The sequence below is a fragment of the Rhinolophus sinicus genome, linkage group LG06, assembly GCF_036562045.2.
Source record: "Rhinolophus sinicus isolate RSC01 linkage group LG06, ASM3656204v1, whole genome shotgun sequence".
In the NCBI taxonomy this organism is placed as follows: Eukaryota; Metazoa; Chordata; class Mammalia; order Chiroptera; family Rhinolophidae; genus Rhinolophus; species Rhinolophus sinicus.
The window spans coordinates 58,323,008-58,346,418 of NC_133756.1; the positions used below are offsets into that span (position 1 = coordinate 58,323,008).

General features: G+C 39.2%; 1 long non-coding RNA gene across 3 annotated transcripts in view; it reads right to left on the reverse strand.

Moving 5' to 3' along the window:
* The window catches only part of LOC141572137 (uncharacterized), a 390,849-nt gene that overhangs the window by 298,975 nt on the left and 68,463 nt on the right, over positions 1 to 23,411 (reverse strand). For 2 of the 3 annotated variants that reach the window (XR_012497316.1, XR_012497314.1), the window contains exon 3: positions 3,935 to 3,981. The exons of the other annotated variant lie outside the window; for it this stretch is intronic. This is a non-coding gene — a long non-coding RNA (uncharacterized LOC141572137). The remainder of the gene's footprint in view (positions 1 to 3,934; positions 3,982 to 23,411) is intronic. 3 annotated transcript variants of the gene reach the window in all.

Below are 23,411 nucleotides of genomic sequence, written 5' to 3' on the forward strand. Positions count from 1 at the left end.
TGAATATTTGGTATTGCTGGCAGTGAGTTTGCATATCAATAGAAAACAGAAATTTTCTAATCACATAAATCATGTATTACAATCACATGAAAAATAGCTCTTCAATTTCTCTTAGCAAGAAATGTTTTTTAAAAGCTCTAAAAATTAGAGATTCTCAAGACCAATACCTCAATAACCTGCTTATGTTGTGTTGAGTCTACATGGTTTGGGAAACACATAAATGTATATTTGTTTTCCTAAAAGGCACATTAAATAATCAACCGTGACCAATCAGGTTTTAAAGGTCTGCTGTCAATTAAGAATAAATTCCTGAATTGATTCAATTTTTTCCCAGTTTGGAAAATAAAATTGGGTCTTTATTTCTGCCACATCTGCCTTCAGCAAGCAGAAGTAAAGGGCATGGAATAAAATAAGCGCTGGCGTCCAGAAAAGCTTACCTCCTCCCCATATTTTTTATTGGAAAAATAAAATTTGTTTTCCAGTAAGATATTTCATTTAAAAAAAAAAAAAAATCTGTTTCTACTCAAGGCTAGAGTTCTATTTATTTTTAAATGAGGCCCACAAAACCTCCCAAGTGCAACTTAGATTTACATCTGGCTAATCCTCTAAATGTGAGGACCAAGTTCATGCTGTTTATTTCTAATGAGTTCTGTGATTTTTGGATAACACATGTGAGAGATAGCAAATTAACTACTGCTAGTCAGCAGCAAGCAAGCAAAAGATGTCTTGGGAAGGAGTGTGAGCAAATCCTGCAAGTCAATTTCTAATCACAGTTGCCAGAAACTTGGGGGGGAAGGTGATAAAACCTGCCAAGAAAAACCAGTGGTAGAACTTGTTTCCCTTTCCCTTTTCCATGGAATATTTCAACACTCAACCAACAAATACAGCTCAATCTTTCCTTTCCATTACTTCGGGACTGCAAGGAAGGTTCTGGCCCCACTGATACTATTAGAAAAATTAAAATGCCTCACACTGCAAGATGTAACATCAGTCTCTCTAATTTCGCTTCCTGGAGCTGTATCTACTTACATGAAAGGATCTGCCGAGGTGAGGTGGGAGGTCACTTGCCAGCTATAGAAACACATATTCCCCCTTTAAGACACCTACAGTTGGGTAGACAAATGGTAGTCAAATCTCCTTACCTAAAACTGGCCAGATATATTGTGCAACATATCTGTGCCTGCGAAAAACAAAGCAACAAACAGAAAAGGCTATATAGATAGCAGAAAAATACCCCCCATATTGTCACTAATAGCTAATGAAAGCACTTAACTGACGTGCAGCGTAAGACTCCCAAGAGTGCACTCTTGCAAGATATTTTCAGTTATTTCTCATCTGAATCTCAAACAAACACAAGTCTAGTGGTTCTGAACCATGATTGCAGTTAGAATCATCAGGAGAGCCTTTGAGCCATGCTAAGGCTGGGACCCCACCCCTTTCACCACCTACCCCAACCCACACACACCTCCAACTCAACTGGAACTGGAATCTCTTGGGGTCAGACCAGTTGACAGTGTTTTTTAAGCCACCCAGGTGAGTCCACTGTGCAGGCATTGGTTGAGAACCACACCCTTAGAACTGTAGGCATACCTCTTTTTATTCTGCTTCGCTTTATTGCGCTTCACAGGTGTTTAGTTTTTTACAAAGGGAAGGCAAGACGCTCCCCAGCAAAAAAGATTATACCGCACTTTATTGCCATAGTCCCTTTATCATGGTAGTCTGGAGCCCAACCCGCAATATCGCCAAAGTATGCCTGTATGCACTTTTAAAAAGAAGTGCATAATTTCTCTAGGAAATACATTATATCTCCAACTTCACTCAGTCTGCCCTGTCCCAGGAAGTCCTGACCATGACCTCCAGCCCAGCTGCACACAACCTTCCGAATGCGGCAGCAGGCTAAGTTGAAGGCTCTCCACAGGCAGAGGTGGAGCAGGCTTGGGATAAGCCCCAAAAGACAAGGAAAGGCTTGGCTCCATATCGGTAATCAAAGAGCAAAAACTCCCGTTCTCCTCCATTCCCGTTTTCCTTTATTCCTTCTGACACCAAATATATGTTTCTTTTTCACACCAAGCAATCCTCCAATTTTTGACAGACACTGAGTGGGTGTCCTACAATGTAATTCAATTCTGACACTCACTGTCCAAAGTGAGCACAAACCCCACTGGTTAAGGGCTCAGTCTCACAAGACTGCTCCCTACTTCAGATGCCAACTGCAAATCCAGGTTATCACCCAGTACGTCCGATCAACCAGCTATAAATCAGGTGTCCCTACAGCCCCTTCCTCTGGTTCTATAATTTACTAAAACAGCTCTCAGAACTCAGGAAAACAGTTTACTTACCAGATTACTGGTTTATTATAAAGAATAGAACTCAGGAACAGCCTGACGGAAAGCTCCTAGGGCAAGGTATGCAGAGCTTCCAAGCGCCAGTTCAACCGGAAGTGCTCCAAACCCCTTCTTATGGAACCAGAAGTTTTCCAAACCTCATTTTATAGGGCAATTAAGTAGGCATAATTGATTAAATGATTGGCCACTGGTGATTAACTCAACCTCCAGCCTTCCCTGAAAGTGCCAATCCTCTAATCACAGGTTGTTTCCCCTGGCAACCAGACTCCCTTATTTAGGGGTTTCCAAAAGTCAACGCAGTAACAGAAACTCAGGTGTAGTTGAAAGGGACTTGTTTTGAATAACAAAAGATGGTTCTTTTACCTTCAACACTCCAGAGTTGTTTCAGGAGCAGGGGCAATAAATATTAGAACAAAAGATACTCCTATTGCTCTTAGGAAATTACAAGGTTTTTAGGAACTCTGGTCACGACACAGGGACAAATACCAAAATATATATTTCTTAGTATATCACAGTGACCAGGGGTAAGGATTTTGAGTCTCAGTACATGTTGCTGTGTTAAACACAAAGACAAGTGTAAAATAGGGTGTGTAGAGACTGGTGGTTCCTTAACTCTACTACCGTGTGTGTTTCCCCGAAAATAAGACCTAGCTGGACAATCAGCTCTAATGAGTCTTTTGGAGCAAGACTTTATATAAGACCCGGTCTTATTTTACTGTAAGACCAAGTCTTATATTAATTTTTGCTCCAAAAGACTCATTAGAGCTGATTGTCTGTCTAGGTCTTATTTTCGGGGAAACAGGGTACGCATTGGAATCACCTGGAGGGCCTGTTAAAACACCCCCATCCCACAGTCGTTTATTTAGTCCATCTGGGGTAAGGTCCAACTATTTGCATTTCTGACAAGTTTCCAGACAGACAATGCTGATGTTGTTGATCTCAGGACCACACCTTGAGAACCACTACTCTAGACTAAACTTCTGGTACCTTCGAATATGTGAAATACCACATAGAGATGTGCTTTTATTTTTCCTGTTTTATTCAGATATAATTAACATACAGCACTATATAAGCTTAAAGTGTACCACATAATGATACTTTAGAAAAAAAGGGGGGGGGGAATGTTTTTTTCTTGGTGAAAACTCTTGGAATCTACTCTTAACAACTTTCAAATATACCACACAGCAGAATTAACTACAGTCATCATGCTGTATATCACATCCCTAAGAGATCTGATTTTACAGTATCTGTCTCTACAAGGGGAGTATTCAACATTAACTGGATACTTGATTTGAATGAATTATTGTTAACTCTTGTTTTAGGTGTGAAAATAGTATCGTATTTGTTTCAAAACACAAAGAGTTCTTATCTTTAAGAGATACACATTGAAAAAAAGATTAAAACACAAAGGATAGAGAGTTGACATCTGCCATGCACCTCCCTCTAAGGAGGCCAGGAAAAGAACCAGGGGAAGGGTGACCATTAGGATCTTTGGAGCAGCCCAGGAAAGAGCAAGCACCAGGCTGTAGCCACAAAGAGAAGCAGTTTGAGCCTTTATCTGGAAAGCTTCCCCATCCACAGTCTCTTACCTGAACTGAACATGCTGGGTGTTAACGCTTCTGTAGTATCCTGAGTACTAGGAGAGAAAGGGAAACTGAGTCAAAAGTTGTAAGAGTATACTGAAGGACACAGTAAAGTTTCAGTAGACAGCTCTGTCTACCTTGTAGGATCCTACTGGAAATTTTCGAAAGTTGATTGTTTATTAAATTATACCTTTAACACTGGCCTTGATTGCTCTGGAGCCAGGCCAGGAACTTGCTACAAAATGCTAAGGCCTCCCTCCACCTGGAGAAAGCTGGAAGCATCCAGCGAGGCATGGTTTTACCACCAGCTCTGCTACTCCTATTCTAGGGCACTGCAAGCACGTCACTCATTTTTTGTGGGCCTAGACTTCATTATCTGGAAAATGAAATGTTTTAGATGTTCTCCATAGTGACTCCCAAAGCTAACAGAATATTTCTACACTTGAACACATACTCACCCTGGGGATGGAATCAGAACGAAAGAAAGGGAACAAACACGAACACACATGCTAGACCCTAGATAGTGATTTTCTGTAGCTTATTTCATGCAACCTCCAAAACCGTTTTGTAAGGTTGGTCTCAATAGCAAGAGAAGGCTGTGGACAAAGAGACTGGCTGAGTTTGTGCAGTAACTTGTCCAAGGTCATAGAACTAGCAGTAGCAGAGCCATAGATCAAAACCAGGAGCTGGCTGACCCCAAGGGGGAAGTGTTTCCCACTACACCGTGGGCGATTTACAGAGTGCCAGCCCATTACTGGTAGGGTCACATCAAAGCCATGGCGAACTTTGACTCCAGGACTTAAAAAGATAAGCAAGATGTTATCAAGGGTTAAGTTTGTTTCCTGCACCCAGATTTATCTTTTTAAAAATTCTGGTATTTTGTGAGAATGTATTTATCTACAAAAAATTGCCCAATACAATATCCAGCAAAATTAGCTTATAATATCTCTAATTTCCTTATTCAAAAAAATGTATTTTCCTTTCTCTAACATTTCTCATTTAAAAAATAGTCTATAACAACAGGTTATGTCTGGACACAATAAGGAAGAAGCTTGGAGGTTTTGCTCTCTTTTAAAGGTTATACCCCCAAAATACTTATTTTCTAAGCACCTCATTCCAAAAGCAAAGTTTTGGGCAAGTCATGGCAAGTTCAACTATTTCACATAGTGACTATTTTTTTTAAGAAGAAATAATTTTGTACGGGTTAAGCAATATACTACATTCCTGTTATACCAAGAAGGTGGAGCAGCTTCAGTAGGTGAACACACCATGTCTCCCTGAAAATAAGACCTTGCTGGACCATCAGCTCTAAGGCATCTTCTGGAGCAAAAATTAATGTAACACCGGGTATTATATTATTATATTATATTATATTATATTATATTATATTATATTATATTATATTATATTATATTATATTATATTGCATTATAGTAGACCCTGTCTTATATTATATTAAAATAAGACCTGGGCTTACATTAATTTTTTCTCCAAAAGATGCAGTAGAGTTGATGGTCCAGCTAGGTCTTATTTTCGGGGAAAGACGGCAGTTGCCTAAAGCAACTGTCTGGCTCACAGGGGCTCAAGGTCATCTTTCTCTTATATAGGGGTTCATGTAATTGGCTACACACATTCGTCTCATGAATCAGATGGCAAGACAGCCTATTAGATCACTCGTCTGATCCACGACTCAGCTGCTCTGTTCCTGCCAAGCCTAAAATAATTCAGCACTATCAACCTCCCCCATCAAGTACAATTAATTTTATGAAATGGAGAAAATAAGCATGGGTAAATAAAATGGTGGATACACACTATGCAAGGCAGAAAAGACCAACTGTGCACACGGAACCAGCTGACCTGGAGGTGCTAATGAGGGAGTTCAGTAAAGACAGCATTAAAAAGTAGACTACATTTAGCCAGCCCTAACCCCATTCCAAACTTTTCTCCCACACCACAGCAGGAGGGCCTTACTAATTGGAATGTGCAGAGCACGTGGCCTGAAACATGTTCAGGCAGCATCCTGAATATCTTTCTCTCTCTCTCTCTCTCACACACACACACACCAGATTTCTTAGATCTTAAAAAAAAAAAAAAAATCTAACTTTGCTCAATAATAAATGTGGTTTTAAGAATTAAAGTACATGTTTGTGTGACGGTGAAAAAAAACAACACAGGTGGATATAGCTTTTATAATACAAATTTCCCCATAAGACTGGTGGTAATGACCAGAGGTAGAAATAACAAAGCTGAGTGGTGAAAGGGGGCCCTCTAATCACATTAGCTTGTAGTTCTGAAGGAAGACGGTGGCTCTGAATTTCTCTTTATACATCGCAGTTTCAAAAAAAATCCCTATTTTCTTAGTACATCTTTATGTAGGGAAGCCTGCATGCCTTTGAAGCCTCAACACAAAACAAACAAGAGTCTTTACAAGTCCTGTCTGACCACCCAGGGAGAATCAAATAGTATTTTTTTCTCCAGTAGGCCACCCCAGGATACCACGAATAAAAAGGAAAATGAGGAATTCATCATGTAACCGGGGATATATTTTTCTAGTGTAGTAATTACACTGTTTTAATCTAAATATTATGGTATATTTTGCACTAGCAAAACCAAAGGAGTGCTAATTATTTGTTTATTGAGCAAAAGAAGTATTGAAATAGCAGAAAATAGGTTAAAGTCGAGGGAACAGCAGAGAGGGGCAAGATGAAGGAATTTTCTTCGCAAAATCCCAAAAACTGAGCAGCGGATTTAAAAAGTGCTGATGTTCAGACTGGTGGAGCCAGGGCTGTGTGCTCCTTAGTGTAAAACCCTGGATGAAACTCTCAAGGGCTTAGACAGCAGGACACATTGGGAGGAGTTTCCTCAGCATCACACTGAATTGCTGAGGTAGATGAAAGCATGTTACAATCATAATGAAGTCTCACAGTCATAAACATCCTGAAATGTATTCTTCTAATCATGTCTGTCCCCACACAAAATCTCCATTTGGGCCAAATAAAGACCTGAGGGCCAGATGCTGGGAGCCTCTCCTAGGAACCCCAAACTGCCTTCCCAGGCTCCGTTTCTACCATTAGCATTGGGGCGCACAGTGCCCCAGGTCCCCTGATGTTCCTGCTATTCCTCAGGGACACAGGCACTTCCACCAGGTCGTGCCAGTGAAGGTGGTATTTTACTCACCTGAGTTGTCCTGCTCCCTCACTGCTTTACTGCCTCAACCTTTAAGACAGAAGGATGAAATGGGGTGAACAGGCCTCCTTCTCAATCACAGTTCTGTGGCTGAACAGCCTGGAGGCTTTGGACAAGTTACTTACTCTTATTCCCTGCCTCAGTTTCTTCATCTGCTAAATGGAGATAATAAAGCCTATCTCATTGTGAAATTTAAATGGGAGGAGGATGATAATCGACTGACGCTCATCAACCTAATAAGTGTCACTTCCCTCCAAACTAAATGCCACCTTCCTCCAGCCCTCAAGCATCCCTTAACACCTGCAGCCAAAAATAACCCCCCCACCCCCGTCTCCAAATTCTCCCCCCAATTTCACTGTAGCTGTGTTTGGTTCCTGATCACATTCTAATTGCATTACTACTAGCCCTCCATATGTCAGCACACCTACTAGACTGTGTGCTTTTTGGAGGTGGGACCCACGTTTAATTCATGTTTGTATTGTTTCCAATGTCTTGCACATAATCAAACTGTAAGACTCTTCAGGATTCTAGAATTAACAGAATCCTTTAACTAATCTAAACAATACCTATTATTCTATAGGTAAGACAACTGAGTCCAAGTGAGATGAGTAACCACACTACTGGTAAGTCATAGAACCACTTCCTACATGACAAACATGAATGGGAAGACGGATGGACGGGTGGACACGTGGACATAGGCGCAGACCAATCAGTTATAGGATCCAAGATACTGTCAGCAATTCAAACCCCGACCCACCATATAGTGGCTACCTCACCACTCACGCTTTCTTCATTTACCAAAAATTTTTAAATGCCATATCTTTAAAATTCATTACAAAATCCAGATCAGGAAAATTTGCCCTGCAAAAGAGTATGAAATAGAATTCCTCTTTAACAACAGGATCTCTTAATATGAAATATAATTGTATTCAAAACTTTTCAGATAAAAAGCAGCTCACCCTCACCTTGTGTAGCTTATTTACGCCACAACTTTTAATGAAAGCCAATACCATGTGCCAGTCACATGTTTTTCCCCACAGGAAGCTCACAGACAGACCATCCTTATAAAGAGCTCACAGCTAAGTGTCATTTCTTGCTCTTCTGCTCCATTCTGCCACCTCCATCTGTCCCGACATTATGCAATAAAGTGCTGTACCAGCATGATAAACCCCATCACAGACATGAGAGAATTATGGAAAGGCAGATTGCAAAGCACTTGGCAAACACTTAAATCTGAAGGTTCTGGATATAGGAGCCCATTTCCCTTCACTATAAGCTTCAGGAAGTGTTGCAATCCTCTCAGATGGCAGGAAGCTCTGAACTAAGACTTGGCACATAGAAAGAACTTCCCAGAATGCCTCCCTACACAGCCACGTGACTGACAGGAAACAGCCTCAGGACACATTCAGTAGTGTTGCTGCGCCATGTTCAAAAATGCACACCTCTCTCCATAGCTCTCAGAACTTTGAAATTGACTGAAAATGTGACGTGGGTATCACACCAAGTAAACAAATGGTGGGATTGTTGAGCCTGGAGATAAGATGTAGAAAGCAAGCTCATAGCAGTTGAAGACAAAACACAAAACAAATTACATAGCATTGGTGCTAATCACTGTCCTTTCCCTGGCAAGGTTCCAGGCCCCTCTGGGATTATTTCAGGTAATTCAGGGAGGCCTTCCCTGTTGTACAGGATCCATCTGAGATGACTATGATGATGGTTCAAATGTCGCTTGCTCAGAAGTTGTCTGTGACATCCGTCTAAAACAGCACTTCTGGCAACATCTCTATCCCCACACTCTGTTTTATTTCTTTATGGCAATTATTATTACCTAACATTAAATTTTATCTTTTTTTCATGATTGCCAGTCTCCCCTACCAAAACATAAGCTTCCTGAGGGCAGTGACTGTTTTCTTCACTTCTATGTTCCCAATACCTAGAACTGTACTGGCCACAAGATAGGTGATGAATAAATATCGATTAAATGAATAATTGATACCCACTTCCCAGATAGAAACCTATTAATATAGAGCCATTGTTACTAAGTTACTAACAACAATGGTTTCTCTTCCCCAAAACAACAGTATTGGGTATAAAGTAACACCCGACTTGAACTGGTCTCTCCCTACTAATAATACCTGAGGTAAGTCATGAATAAACCAGGAGAATGGAAGAGGTGCTTCAAATAATTATACTGGGACAGTGGGTGTGCAATGAGAGTGTGCTGGGCAAGCCGGAGTGTAGTGTCACTTTAACCTGGAAGCAAAACCAGATTCGAGGAGGGTCACCACTGACGAAGGTCACTGGACCCCTGCAGATGCAAAGGGCACAACAACCTGGTGCTGGGAACAAACAGGCTGGAACTGAAGGATGCCATCCCACCAACGGATGAGAACCTGCGAGGGGTGACATTTTCTACGTGTGGCTACAAGGGCTCCACTGAAATCCAGAGTGTAAGACAAAGTTAAAATCGCACTAAGCATGACTATACTTAGGACAGAGACAAAATCAGGTTGGAGGCCTGCTTCTTAGTAGAAAGTGTGCCTGTTGATCAATATACAAAGTAAAAGTCCTCAGCGAACAGAGTTCTATGTAGCAAATGAAAAAGAACGTTTTTAAAATAAGAATATGTACCTAAAATCGCAGTAATTTTTGCATGCCAAGTTTTTAAAAAGCATAACACACCATATACTTTGTACGCATGTATCTTTTCTTCCTTCTACTATAGATCATCTTTTCTGTAAAACCCAGAAGGAGGTTAACTATTAACTTAGCAACATACAGGCTTTTTAATTCTAAATTACTTTAACTTTTCACAAGCACATTTGTGCAGAGCAGAATTTCAGTTCAGTTGCAACATACTACCTGAGAGAAGATTTTCTTCATTTTTCTTGCTAATTCAGGAATAACTCAACAACGTAACAATTGCAAACTGGATTCTAATCTCCATTTTTTCCCAAATTGAGAAATTTTTCTCAACAAAATTGCTTTAGATGAATACATTCTAAACAATAACAATCAACTGCAATAGTTCTACAGTTTATATTCATCCTATGGACAGGATGGTCCATTTGTACTATATGTGGAAGAAAACGCAATACGCACATTACAAAATGTCCTGTTTTCTGTCCGTAAGCAAGCCTCAACGTCCCCACATATGAAAATGCTGGTTAGAAGTACTTCCACCTTCCCTAAATGGTCCCCAGACAGGAGATGGAAAAGAGGGAGATCATTACCACCTAGAAGAGAAACAGGCACAAATAAGTAGTAATTGAGGGAAAAAGAAAGGGAGAGAGGGAGGAAAGAAAGTGTGGAGGGCCTGAACTAAAACATGAAGCAGCGTAGGCCGACAGTAAAGCCAAGGTAGAATTCAGCCACAAATGACCTTTTGCATTCTAATCACAACGAACATCTCAGATAACCTTCAAACCAGGAACCGGTTTCCTAGCACAGAGCCAGGAGGCTCTTGGAAGATCACTTGAGCCATTTTTTTCGTTTTCTTAAAGAATAGTAGTAACACCTGCCAAAATATGTCCTTGACCTGCCCATCTATCTTTTCCCTCCCCCTCTACGAGCTCTCCTCCTATCTCTCATGGTAAACAAACCCACTGAACTCCCAGTTTCAACCATCAACAACAAAGACATTTGTAAGGGCTTGTCAACCTGTGGCCCCGTGCTAGACATTATACAAATAGACGTTAACAGACTCAGTCCTGTCTTTGAGGAACTTCCCAAAGAGGTTACTGTTTGGCTTTATAAATTTTACCACCAGAAAAACTTCGGGTCCATGTCCTATTAACAGCAGGTCTGTGGCTTTAGGTACAAAGGGCAACACATTTTATAAGCCCCTATAAATTCTCTCTCGACCTCAAGCACTGCCAGTGCAAGCACGAAACGGATTTCTAAACTATGAAACCAACTCATTGGAAGGGGATATCCTCCTTTCCTCTTTTCCCAATGCTTGGTAGTTGGTTTTGCAATCCTGAAAAAACATGGTCTTGTGCAGGACCCAGCCAACCAGAGCTCAATACATATCTGAAGTATGTCTTCCTGACACACGTTAAGTAATTATATTCCAGGATAATTATGCCAGACACGTCACTTCACTCAGGGAAATGTTCAGGAGCAAAAAAGTATGAAATAGAAAATAGAAAGGGGCTCTATGGTTTCTGCTTTTCAAGGGCAAAGGAAGTTTTCCTTTCAGTAAATGCATGTTAAAAGTTCATTATTCTTCAGCACATTTCTAATCTCATGTTTTAAAATACCGTAAACTCTAAATTATCTTAGTCCAGAAAATAAAAATTTCTGGGATTTTCTTGTAGAGAAGTTCAAATGAAAGAAGAACATTTGATATTTTCAGTTTTCCTTAAGATCAGAAGGACTTTCAGAATAATGCATTTTCTTTTTCCTCAACAAAGGGCATCTGCAAAGCTTAGTGTGCTGAAAAGAATGATTCTGACAGTCTTAATGTATTCTTTTCAGGAAAGCCCTGTTCAGAGAATTCCACAGAAAAAAACATCAATACCCCAGGACAGCACCAATCTAAATCATTATAGCTTCTTGTAAATAAATGAGGACAATGTATTTTCAATATATTCTAGATATTAGATTGAGGGAGAAATGAGTGATAATCTTGAATATTACATATGTTTCACTTTCCCTTGATGTACCAATATTGAAACAAAGATTTGAAAGATTTGCCAGTGTTTTTAAAGAATACCTTACAGAAAAGGCATTTTCAGAACCCTGCTGGAAGACAAAAATATCCCTAAGGCAGGATATATGAAATTGCCTCATCATTGTAACTAAGAACAATAACCACGATAACAAAATAATCATAGTATGATATTAATATATCGCGGCACCTTTCATCTAGGACTATGAATGCTTTATAAACGTTCTGTCTCGCTGCAATGACACAACTAGGAAATTAGAATATGAGGAATTTTAATGACTTGTCTCAGGTCACTGGTTGGCTGGAGTGGTAGACCAAAATGCAAATTCTTTATTGTGGTCTACTGATCTAAAAAGCAACCACATTAACTCTCAATTAAGAATTAGGAGAATCCTATTTCAGAGCCATTTTCAAAGAAACTGGTATTAGTCCTTCCATTAAATTCTGATTTTGCCCCCTTTTTCTGTTTCCATTGCCCCCACCACAGCACAGGTAAGATGGAAGAAAATGAGAAAGTCCCTATATAGCCTCCCTGCCTGAAACCAATCTCTATCTATCTCTGTCTGTCTGTCTGTCTGTCTGTCTATCTATCTATCTATCTATCTCTCTCTCCTACATCTCTCTAGCACAGAATAGAAAGCACAACTTCCTCAAACACTGACTTTTATCATATCCTTCCCCAGGACGGGAAGCATGATGGCTCCCCATTGACTACCAGAATATTTAAAGTTCTCTATCATCCACTCGTGCCTTTGTCATTCCTGAGCACACCCCTAACACAGGACATCTCCAGTTCTCCTCATTGGTCCCCAAAGGTGTTGTCTGCCCTGTAGTTACCTCTGCCTAGAAAACCACCATATTTCTTCTTCCTGGGTTTCCTAAATACACACCCAGTAATCAAGATACTAGAGTTGAAAAGAACCCTGCAGCCCACTTGGTCCAATCCTGCCACCCTCTCCACACAGCCGGCATTGTAGACACCCAACTTCTCTGTCACACTTTCAGCGATGAGGAACTCACTGATCTGAAACACAGTTGCTCTGTCAGGCATTTTAAGTGTGCAAAACCTCTTATTTGAGCTAAATCCTTGTATGCTCCCTGGTGCATCCACTCAACAGGCCCAACTTTGCACCCTAGATTGATCTGTAACAAATTAACTTGTTCTGTAACAGAACAGTTTTTGCAATGTTTGAAAATCTGTATTATGTTTGTCCTTAAACTTCTCAGCCCTGAGCTCATGCGCTGCCGTCCTTCAACTATTCCTCATAGGACCTGGTCTTAAGACCCTTGGCCATCCAAAAACCCTCTAATTTGGTACTATTAACATTATTCATTCATGTATACAGAGAAAATGGTATCTTTACAGCATATTCAGAAAATAAGAGTTTTTGGGAGCGCTGATGAACTAGGGGACCCTTGGTTCAGGCCCCTGCCCAGAGTTGTGGGGATGGATGAGAAATCTATGCTAATTTTATTGGTTGCTCTTTTAAAATCCAGCACCTGTCGCTTCTTGGCCTTTTGGCTAAGATCAAGTATAAAATCTGGCTCCCCAAATTGAACACATTTGCACAGACCATCTCAAATCCAATTTATTTCATCAAACTGTCCCCTAATAACTAAAGCCAAGACTCACTTTTCCTCTTCCTGATTGCCAAGTGTATAATATCTGCTTGAGCTGAATATGACATTGACATCATGAAATTTGACTATATTTACTTAAGGATTTTACTAAATGAGCATCTTATTTCATGTGTGTCAGATTCAGTTTCCCAAAGTGACCACAGTTTCCTTAGGGGCTATGTATCCTTGGCATCATTATGCCTACAAGTACACAGTACTGGCCTGGGCACATAGTAGGGCCTCCCAAAAATATTTGCAAAACTGATTATGCAGGCTCTGGACAGGAAAGCCATAGCTTAGAGGCTATGGTCTGGTTCAAAAGATATAAACCTCACCTGCAGAGGAAGTTTATCATTCTGCCTGTTTATTCAGGCAGAATCTAAACAATGACACAGACTTTTAGACTGGGAAACTTAGTACAAACAAACGCTTCCAGACAGGTCCAGATTGGAAAGGAGAGCCGCGGAATGCCTTCTTCCTATCAGGGTTATTAGGTCCAGACACTCGTCACTCAAGTTATAAACACTATTAAATGACGTTGCATAGTTTTATTTAAAGCTATGTTTGCTTTCAGATTAGACTTTAACATTTAACAAATTTCCCACCAGAATATGGTGGAGAGTATTTTGATTTAAGCTGTACTTCAAGTATGAAACTCAAGCTGTGCTAGTTAAAACAGACTCTAGTTATAATTCACCACACAGTCAGGTCAATACCCTTGGATACTCCTAATCCTCTTCCTTGAGGGCTGAAATGCCTGGGAATTCAGCGAATATACATGTTCTTCCTTGATCAGCAAGCTAAATCACAGGGTCCTAGGCAAATACTTGCCTCACTTCTCTGGATTCAACTTGACTTATCCCTCTACCACTCAGCTCAGAATTCACCTTGGAGAGAGTGGAACTTAGAGGTAACAATCCTGCCACAGAAACAGAGCAGGGCCTTGCTCTCCTGGAGATGTGAGCTTACTCTTTTCTTTTTTTTTTTCCTCCTCTTCCACCTCTCTTGGTGCAAGTCTGTGAATTTGAAACTCATAGATTAACGAGAAGTCGGCACTGGTCCCTCTGGACTCGATCCATTTTTAAGTGAGCTATGAGAACTTGGACAGTTTACAGATCCTGGAAGAATGAAATATGAGGAGAGAAAAGGAAGTTTGACACATGCAGAGAAACTGATCTCTGGGGTTGGGGAGAAGCTAAAAGAAGGGAAATATTAAGACAGGATGCATAATACAAGCTTAATTGACTGATCATACCACGGAAGAATAATGACTGGCTTCTCCATTAAAGTTTGAAAGTTGAGCAGTTAATATGAACTTCTAATTTCATGCAAAAAAGAAAAAAATCTTGTGGCTAAGGGCAGGTGAGGGACATTAGCACTGTCCTTGAATTCATCTTCACATTCACTCTGTCTGTCCTGTCTATGCAAGGCAGTGGGAATGGGCGGAAGGTGGGGGGGGAGGGGGGAGGGTAAGATTTTTCATGGAAGGTAAAAATAGTGGCACTGCAAAACAGACCAAGTTTGCCCTTCTTACCTTTATGAAAGCCAAGCAGAAAAAAAAAAAAGTGGTAATTCTGGGATGACTTGGGAAAAAGGGCAAAGCAGGCCTGGGGCAAATTTTTCAAGCAGATCTTCGGGGGACAATTAAATCCAAACTCTGGTTCTATTTCTGAAAACAGAATTTCTATACAAATCTATTCAATTCACTAGAAGCCAACATTATTCTGAAGTAAGTGCCTCCAATCCATGAGTTTGGCCGATAGGAAGGATCTATTAATTTTAATTCTATAGTAGTGCCTTTAAAAGTCTGAAGGGTAGATGGTGTGGAGACAGCAAATTTCATTGTTCAATCCATATTAATATAAGCCGCAAACAACTGGTAAAGAAAACAAAACTCTTCATTCTAGTCTACCTTAATATCCATTCTTTAAAAATCAGTAAATAACCAAATTTGAAAGAAATGAAAATGTCAAATTAACACCTAATTGAGTGCTGTACACTTAGTAGATGCTCAATAAATTATCACTGCGTGAACCCCTGATTTCTTAAAACCATCAGAATGTACTAAATAAAGACAATAAATGGAAGATTGCCTTCTCATGGGCAAGGAATGTGGAAAAAAGAAATCAAAACTATATTACTGCTTAAGTCTCCCACAGGACCATGAGCAAAGGAAATGAGAATCTAAAAATGTAATAAAAACATTTCATGATTCACTGTACTTATGCTGTATTTCTTTCAAATTAACTGATTCTGTAATCAGTTGCATCACCACTGTGAAATGAATATGGCTCAGAAAGATAAATGGACATTGTGTGAGCCGGACTAAAATTGTTGGGTGAAAGTTCTTTTGAGACCATGGGCAGGTAATACAAGTGCTATAATAGAATATTAAGAGAAATACTTTCAATCAGGCTACCTCAGTATGAACTGTTGCACATACAGGGTTTTTCTGAGTGCACATAATTCTCAAATTTTCTCCACTCTCTACCATGACTAAGATTAGCTTCATCGTCTTGTCTTTCCACACTCTGTTTTTGCTGAGTATTGTCTATGGGCATGGCTTATAATTTTTTCATTTTTTTTCTAGAGACTTCCTATGCCACAAGTATGTCTTAGTGGGGATATCACTTTACATTTAGAAATAAACCAATCTTTTCCAAATCACTTAACTACAAATCCATGGAAATATCTCCATTTGGGTAAGCACTTTATAGTTTTCTCATGTTCCTCTTGTTAAAAGAAATTAAATTTTTATCTTCTCACTGACCCATTTTAATTTTTTTAAGGCACAGTAGTCGTGCTGTATAAGGTTGCATTGTGCTGTCCAATGATGTCAAACAAAATAAGGCCAAGTGGACTTCAGACAAAAGTATCAGACTTCACCTGAGTTTTAAACAACAACAACAACAACAAAAAACCCTCTCCCACTAAAATAATTCAAAGGGTGAGATTAATTCTGTATATCTCTGGAAGGCTTTATTTCTCAAATTACAAAAGTGACGATGGTCAACTCGTAAATAGAGAATATACGCAACATTTTCTTCTCGGCCATGTTTGTACTGGACTTCCCAATAAATCCATTTTGTTAAAACACTTTTCATTCATTTCAACTTTGGGGCCAAAAATAAAGATATGATATGTTGCTCTTTGTTGCATGAAAAACAATCTTCAAATGACTTTTACATGATGACATTTACGTAGATTTGAATAAAGGAACTTGAAATTTTTGATCCACGTAGGTAAAATAAAATAAATTGGTATCATTAGGTTCAGACAGACCAAATTATCAAGGTGTTCATAGTGGTAAAGAAAGCCGAGACTGACTATTCTCTGGAAACAGGACTACATCTTGTACCAAATCTTCTGGAATAGAGGCTCCAATTCTACACACAATATAACAGAAAAATATGCCTTGAAATATATGTTTTGGAAGATGCCCTGGTGGGAAGGCTTCCTCAGAGCTTTAGGACACCCAAACACATGCAGGAAGCCTGACAGGCTAGGGAGGGAGATGGCCCCTCTTGTGAACCTGGAGAGCAGTTAGGGAACAAAACCCCCTATGACTGAATAGCACAGAGGTGAAGGGCAATGGACAATCAAACGCAGATCTCTCCTTACGGAGAAGAGAGGCCAGCCCAAGCTGCAGAAGACCTCAGGGCAGCCCATGTAATGCTTTGTCTTGTTGCTATTTGTGGACCTGTAAAAACAGAATGTATTGTGTCTGTTTGGGGTGCTTTTCTCTTCAGCTTTTCTGTTGAAAAATGTTACATGCCATGTCTAATTCGCACACACAGGACTCCCTAGGGTTAGTGGAATTTTTTAAATAAATAAAATATTAAATGCCTTCTCTAACTCTAATTTAATTAGGAGAACTGCTACATTTTGTTGCTTTTTTTTTTTTTTAAAGGAAACTCCTTGAATAAATGATGATACATCCATTCCATTTCATCAGATTGTACACTGCCATTTGTAAGAACGAGAAGATCTAGAGGTTTTGGTTTGGAAAGTAATCAAAGCGTAGGGACATGTGGGAAGAAAGGCAAGAGGCACCAGAAGGGGTGCGTGGCCTGGTGTAGGTTTAAAACATTTAAAGGAAAGGAGGGAGGAAAAGAGGGAGGGAGATGTTTTAAACAGTTGATTTATAAATTGAATAACAGCTCTTGTGTGAACAATTTAAAGTTTCAGATTTGGTCAGTAGTGGAAGAAAAATACTATTACTGAAAACTGCAATGCAAGCTTTCACAAACAAGGTTAACCTGCTTAACAGGTATGAGTTCATTTCTTTACAACTGGCAAAAAGATTCTTCTCCATTTCTGAGTTATTCTACTGATTAAAATGACATAAGTAGAAGAGCTAGGATTCTCCCCCTTACACACACTTTCTGGCCCCTCTACACTATAATTCTTGGGCAACTTTCCCATACAAACTTATTTTCAAAACTCATGAGAAGAATTTATTCAGACCAGCACATTCCAGAAAGAAATAAGAATTTAGTCACGCTTCTTTCTAAGGATTTAAAATAGCCCTGGCCCCCTAGCCCTAAGGAATTCAAAAATCACAGTTTTATGTCATTTCTATTGCAGACCCTAAAGCAATCCTGAGGAGAAAAAGAAAATAAATAACCTCTAAGTGGTTACTCTGAGTTGGGGTGAGAAGGGAAGCAGACAATTCTTATTTCTCTTGTCATTCATTAGAACTTCCAGAATGTCTAACAAGATAAATTGTCATAAAGTAGCAAAAGTGTTTCCCTTCCATAAAGGTGTTGGCTATGAACAAATAAAATATTTACAAGGTCTTAAAAATGCATATTATTCCTAGTTTTGCTCTCTTAGTAGGCAACCATTTTGAGACACTTACTCTTCATTATTGGAACAATAACCACCCATCTGAACAGTTAACACAAAATCCTTTGCAAATATTTAGTGAATAAATTATGCTGGATCATTTTACACTAGAGTTATACCAACATCATTGATCATTTCTTCTTTATCTCACCCTCTCCTTCAAAAAAATAAATAAAATTTTACTTAGAGAAACTCTTAGTTCTAATGTTTACCTATCTTCTGGGAGGTATGTATTTTCTTTTAACACAAGCCCTTTCTTATCCTAAATTGCACTCTGCCAGAATCCACAGTTTTAGTGCTATCTCACTTTTAGCCACTCTGAATCCTACTCGTCTTTCACAGACCAGCTTAAATCATACCTCACTCCCTAACAATGCTGCCTCACTCTAAGCACCGTTTCAGAAGAATTCCTGTTTCATTGTTGTTATCTGTTATTTTGGCAATTAACTATAAACTCTTTCATCCATAACTTTAATGCATCAAATATCCAAGGACTGTCTTTCCATTCAACTCCAGGTTCCAAAGTGCTTAGAAGAAGCAACTATGACACACTTTTTTCTTTTCTTTCCCTACCACCTACCAGGCATTCAGCCAACACTTCCTGAATGAATACGTGAATGAAAAAAATAAATGATCACACACCATGCCTCTTGAACATGAGCTTTAGAATTAACCACCCATGTGTTAACGTGATTTTCCCACAGATGTTCCAAAGCCCCCTTAAATTATCCAGCTAATTAAAAGGAGCAATGTCTAGAATGTTAAAATAAAAATAAATGCAAAAGATTTGTTATATGTCTCATATTAATACAGTACATTTAGAAATATGACCTAATCAAAAACAATGCAGTAATATTAATATTGTAGGGTAGGCTTTAGGTTTTGTTCTGTTTAGAGTTCCATATTTAGAGGTAATACAACTTAATACCATATATATTTAACTATGTATTTAAAAACTACATCTCCTTAAAGTATCACAAGTCCCAAACAGGGACTTTTCGCCCAAACAAAGGAGGAACTCCTTTGATTTTCCTTGGCTTGAGTGAGGCTATAGTCTTCCAGAACTTCCCAATGGGTAGCCATGAGATGTTTACAGGTGTGCTTCCATACTGATCTCCTCAGTTCTGGGTTGGATGCATGGGGCCTAAATGGCCAAAGCCCTGGGACTAGCTGGAGCTGCTGGGCCACTCATCTTTGGCCACAGGCAACCTTATCCATTTATTCCTGCATGTGTGCCATAAAGTGGAAAAGTATGAGAAGCAACCAGGATAACTCTTTTATTTTAGTGAGTACCAGTGCCTTTCCCCATTGGCATAGATGGTCAAAGTAATCACAGCCTGATGTAATCTGAAACAAAAAAATCCACAGATACGCTACAAAATACAGACAGAAAGCTAGTGAGCTTAGAATTTGAGAACATCCTGCATGGCAAGTGTGTTTGTTGGGGGGAAAATAAGTATTATTATAACAGCTGATGCCAGAATCTCCCATTGGGAGGAAACTGCCTTTATTTAGGAAAACATCTTTATGAGTCACTTGAGGGCAACGAGAGACAAGAGAAAGACTGGCAACTTGCAAAATCCTGAAGTCTGTGGATAAAGGATGGCCAGTAAGATATTGAAGAACAGGGATATTTACTATAAATTTTAAATTATTGGTATTACTGTGTTTCTAAACTCCCTCACTGTTGCCAAATTGTCATTAAGATCGCTATTCTCATAATGCATTGTGTTATTTTTTTCTGTGAAAATCATGGAAAGGAGCCTGAGGCTCATGTTTGAGTTTCTGCAGAAAGAAGAAAGGGGAAGCTCTGTAGGAGCCAATATGAACGAGATTAAGAGTTAGTTTGAAAATGAGCCCAAAACAAGAAATGGCCAGAAGATCCCTGGAAATTCAAAGACATCTTGATAGGGGTAGTAAGGGAGTGGGTTCAAACCTTTCAACATTTATGGAAGGATATGAGGAAATCTTAACTAAATCTTAAGAGGCAAGTCAACAGCTATTCTGGGAGATACAAAATAATAGATAAAGACATGCTATAAATGAATGTGTAGTAAGAAATATGATTGGTGATATATAATGTCACTATCATACACATGGTGAGTGTGTATATTATAAAACTGAACTTTAATTTAACTCCAGGCAACCTCCTTGTAAATAGTCTCCCTTAGATCCCTGAATTAAAAAATTTCGGCAGCCCCAATGTGACTATTTTGTATGATGCTATAAGTCACCAATCACCCAGATACTGACCCTCAGAGGTCTATAAAACAAAGCAGTTCACATGTTTACCAATATAGTGTCTACCAATATTGAGTTCACATGTCTACCAATATAGTGACAAACGCATATACACTTGTTTGTCACAGATGTGATATTTTCATAAAATTACCCCCATTAGTAATAATGGAAACTCTAAGTGGCTCTACCTTCATGCACATAGGGTTAATATATTGATTTGATCTTCTGGCGTAACTATGAAGTTACTATTAGTGATCTGTATATTCTGAGTTGTATTTCCATCATTAGAGCTACATCTGGCACTGAATCATTCACATTTTCTCAACATAAATCATTGCGTTCAGTAGGTTGCATATGGCAGACAGCTGGGCACAGATAAAGCCACAGTTTCCTGTCTAGTCCATGATCCCAAGCAATGCCCATCACACAATTGAGACTGCTGTGTTCTTAATCTTCTCGAGAGTGAGGGGTTGTTTTCAATGACACACAACTCATCAACATGTTCATTCTGACTAGTAGGGGCTGTGCTTTTTCTTCTGGGGTTTAAAACCAAGGTAAAAAAAAACAACAAAAAAAAACAGTCAACGTGTTTTCCAGAACCAAATTATAGTGTTTGTGTAAGTGGAGAAAATTTCGACTTGAGTAAAATATTTTTCAGTATCTGTATTTTTAGAGTTCTCATATATGTGTCTATATACATATTGCTAAATAAGTCTATTGTCTGATCCTGCATTACTCAGCCACAGCTGATGGTGTCAAAAACTAGCAGTGAACTGGTTAAAAGCTTTACTTCTGTCCTTAATTATATTTAAAATGAATTTTAACATGCAGACTTAGTGTGTTCACAGAACTATGGAATAATCCATGGGTCTAAGAACCTCTAATTCCTAATTGACACAGTAGCTTATAATTGTATTTTTATAGTGGTTAGTACAAACATTCAGTTTTTTTAAAGGCCCATAATATGAATTTATGATTAAAGAAATCAACTGACATCTACTGGGAATACATTTTTTCTTTCTGGAAAATCATTCCTCCTCGTATTTGGAAAACACAATGATGATTTTCAAAGCATGGGCACATTTGAAAACTTTTCTAAAGAAAAGGGGTCTTACATATCTTATATTATACTAAATCTGGCACGTGCATGCAGACAAATGGAAGCCATCTTGAAAAGTAAAAGAAATAAATTACTCTTGTAGAAAAAAGAATTATAGAACACAGCTATGCTGAAAACAATAGCTATAGGCAGGGGGAAAAATGACAAGACGTATAGCAGCTCATTAAAAATTCAGAGGATATTGGAAAAGGCAAATTTAATCTGCCTACTTTCACCAAACATGCTGAAGGACGTTTGACAAATATAACATATAAACTATGTTCCATGAAATTTAAAAACTCACAAATTCTATCATCCTCAATCTCTGTTTCTTAACAGAACCGAAGGGCTGAATACAATCCATTTACTAAAGGGTAATCTAGACAGGGATTAAAGGTAATAAATTACTGGTTAATGTGGCATAAAATGTTCAAAGCAGACCTTTGAGTTACCAACATGCCTAAAGGTAGTGAAGTATATGCATCTTTATGTTACTCTTGCCACATTCCCAAAGGGTTTGAGCTAGCCAAACGGCTCTACAACCGCCATAAAACCATAGAGACTAAGAAACATCAAAAACCTTAAACGTTCTTTTCTTTCAACCCTTTGTTTCCCAGCACGTATTGCTATTCCTTATTAAGAGAAGACTCAGACATGGAGCATTTAGGTAACTTTCACTCCTGTAAGCACTGCCCTCTTCCCCCTCCCTACCCCTCAGCCCCCACCACCCAGTCAACTCCTATGCTATCACCCATTCATATTTCACTCTCATTCATAATGGTCACAGGGTGAAGAAAAGATTATAGCACCAGAATACAAAAGCTCAGTGTCATTCGACACATATAGGAGCTCTTGTATCTAGGGTGAGGAAAAATAAAGAAGCAAAAACGTCCCCCTACTCATAGGAATTTTAAAAAATGGGATAACACTGCCAGAGAAATATGAGGTGTGACCAAACAATACGGTGAATGTTTAAATCAAAAGAATGTATTCAGTAAAAGACACATAGCCATTAATCTCCCTCAAAATATTCCCTCTCACTTTGAACACACTTGTCCCATCATTCTTGCCACTGAAGCAATTCTGGAAGTCCTCTTTCATGAGTGTCTACAGTTGTGCTGTCGTGGCTGCCTCAATGTCCTGAATCTATTCAAAATGTTTACCTTTCATGGTCATTTTGGCTTTGGGGAAGAGCCAGAAGTCTCACTGTGCCAGATCCGGTGAAGAAGGTGGATGAGGACACAGTGTAATATGTATATATATATTTTTCCCAGTGTAATATTTTTGTTTGACAGAAATTTCTGCACCAGAAGTGATGTTTGACATGGAGCCTATCCGTTGTGATCCAAACATATGGTGAATGCTGCTGCTGAGTGCCATCCAACAAAAAAGCAGGTATCTTCAATACGGGAAGTGGCACATTGAACCTTAGTAACAGTGTGTGACAAGTTTCAACTTGTTCAGTACAGTCAGTCGGGTGTGAACTACAATTGAGAGGTGTGTTTTAAAGTGTGCCATCAATCATCCTCCGTCACGACAATGCTGTGTGTCACACATCACTTCTGGTATACAGCAATTTCTGTCAAACAAAAATATTGCGGTGTGTCTTCACCCACCTTATTCAACCATATCTGGCACCGTGCGACTTCTGGCTCTCCCCCAAAGTCAAAATGATTCAGGACATCGAGGCAGCCACAACAGCGCAACTAAAGACACAAAAGAGGACTTCCAGAGCTGCTTCAGAAAGTGGCAAGAACAATGGGATAAGTGTGTTCGAAGCGAAGGGGAGTATTTTGAAGGGCACTAATGGCAATGTG